Source organism: Hippocampus bargibanti, linkage group LG10, assembly GCF_051943395.1.
Source record: "Hippocampus bargibanti isolate YZ-2025 linkage group LG10, ASM5194339v1, whole genome shotgun sequence".
In the NCBI taxonomy this organism is placed as follows: Eukaryota; Metazoa; Chordata; class Actinopteri; order Syngnathiformes; family Syngnathidae; genus Hippocampus; species Hippocampus bargibanti.
In genome coordinates this window covers 17873949-17876301 of record NC_142743.1, presented here as the reverse complement: position 1 = coordinate 17876301, position 2353 = coordinate 17873949, and the positions used below count along the sequence as shown (strand labels likewise).

The window sequence follows — 2353 nt, the reverse complement described above, 5'->3', positions numbered from 1 at the left end:
TGTTAACTATCTATTAGCTCTCTATTGGCTATGTATTAGCTAGCTAGCTTTCTATCTGAGTAATTTATGGTTTGAGTGAACGCTGGCGGGTGTGGCTGCCGCTGCTCACCCACAGAAAAACGTATTCTATAACTGTAAGTGATCTTGAGAGTTTTGAAAGGTGCTTATAAATGGAATATATTATTACTATGATTAAACAGTAACCCAAATATAACTGTATAGTGCCTCTTTTCAATTTTTTTAATGAGGATACTAGTGCAGCATGTTCTACCGGAGCAAAATTCCTTGTGTGTTGACATACTTGGCCAATAAAGACGATTATGATATCTTGTGTGTGTGTGTGTGTGTGTGTGCGCGTGTGTGCGCGTGTGTGTGTGTGTGTGTGTGTGTGTGTGTGTGTGTGTGTGTGTGTGTGTGTGTGTGTGTGTGTGTGTGTGTGTGTGTGTGTGTGTGTGTGTGTGTGTGTGTGTGTGTGTGTAATAATGCTCCCCTTTGAGATCAAACTTGACATATGTTTTTGCTTTCAGGCTCCACGTTCTTTATTGCCTTGTAAATAAAAATCCCCAAATACACAATTTCTATCTATTTTCACTGGAATTTATCATTCCAGTCATCTAAATGTATATATACTGGTTTACTGTTGTTAGTCAGCGGACTATTAAAGCTCACATTCACACCGTCACTGGGAAAGAGCCCACACTGGAAGTCAAGTGACGTTAAATTAATCACACTGAGCCCATCAATGAGTCACATGAATAACTTCTCGTAAAGAAATACTGCTCAATAGGAGGTACAGAATTGTTTTATTCAGGTCTTGAGAATAGTTTAGTTACACGATATTATAACCACATCATTCTTCTTGTGGAAGTCCAATGTTTTCTCTTTGTTGACCGTTGCAGGAAGACAGGCCAAAATCAGCAGAGAACACACAAAAAGAAACTTTAGGAGCTGCAGATACAACATAGATAAAATGAATCTTGCATCTCATTTATCTTGGATTAGAAGGATAAATAATATTTTCAGAAAGGGTCAGACTTTTCCTCACCCACTGTTTCCCGGTATGAGAAGTTGTCATGTTGTACTGAGTCTTGCAGATGAAGGATATCCCTGCACTGGGTTAAAAAGTAAAATAATACTATTTTGCCTTTTCCATTGGCTCTTTTGAAAGAGATTTTTCTCAAAAGATGATTGTTGGAGTTCAAGAATATCCACCAGTCGGCTGAAATCAGCAATGTGTCCGAGTACTTCTTTGAATGATTCAGTGCAATGACAGTCGGAGATGACCGAGCAAAAGAGTTTGTTCTGAGGATTTTTTTTCCGGACGATTTTTATTTTGACAGTGTCGGATTCCATGAGCTGCTTTTGTTCAATCCCCGGTGACTTGCTCGAACTCTTAGCTGGAGCTAGATAGCTGCCAACTGGCTAGCTGCCATATGCTTGTCACTTCCATTCAAAAATCAGTCTACAATGTGTTATGCTTTAATGTTGTATATTAAATTCCTATTCAGGTTCGGTGTGGGACTCCTTTTCAGACCTGGAGTTTCAGGGGTCAGACCTACTGCCCAATTTTAGTTCATATTTTAATGAAAAGACAATTTGATAAAGATTGCTGTGTCAATCAAAAATAGCATACATCGTTAAAATAGGCTAAAGTACAAAAAAATGGGCTCAATAGACAAGTACACATTACAACCAACATTTTACACTTAATAATAAAAATATTTCATTTATTTCAAAACTCCCAAGGTCACTTTAGTGTCACAGGGTACGTTTTTCTGTTGGTGAGCAGCGGCAGCCACACACGCCAGACTTCACTCAACCCGTGATAACTTTAATGGATAGAAAGCTAGCTGGCTAATAGTTAGCAAATAACTAGCTAGCTAGCTAAGATATCGAGCTAGATCTTCCTTTCATTACTTTTCCCCTATTGTGCTGCTTCCAGATGTATGTTTTCATATTTAAGCATTTAACCAATTACGTTTCAGCCATTTGTTATCAGGAACAGAACTCTACATGGACGCCTTCAGAATCAGTCTGGATCGATTCAGACGTAGCACTACTGAAGGCCTAGAGATGATTTCCACGGCCTGCCACTGATGAGAGGTTATTTGAGCAAACCTTCACAAACAGTAGCCAAGAAGTGCCTCTCACTGTAAAAATTGTTGGTGACCCCTCCTCAATCATTACTGATTTCAGAACAGATTTGAGGGCAGTAAGGAAATAATCAGCGAGCTGCAGTCATGGTCCAAACTGTGAATATTGCAGGGCGGCCCAGTGGGGATTTACCAGGAAGTACAGCTTACTCAATCCAGACCGCTTCGTGATTGATGTTATACTTGTTTGGCAGTGAATG

At 39.5% G+C, this 2353-nt stretch overlaps 1 long non-coding RNA gene across 1 annotated transcript; it reads right to left on the bottom strand.

Annotated features, from left to right (window-relative positions):
• Nucleotides 1–784: 784 nt before the first annotated feature.
• LOC148892738 (uncharacterized) lies at nt 785–1451 on the bottom strand. Its single transcript, XR_016116334.1, has 2 exons — nt 1046–1451; nt 785–948 (listed from the first exon to the last, which is right to left on the bottom strand). It is a non-coding gene; the product is annotated as an uncharacterized LOC148892738 (long non-coding RNA).
• Nucleotides 1452–2353: the final 902 nt, after the last annotated feature.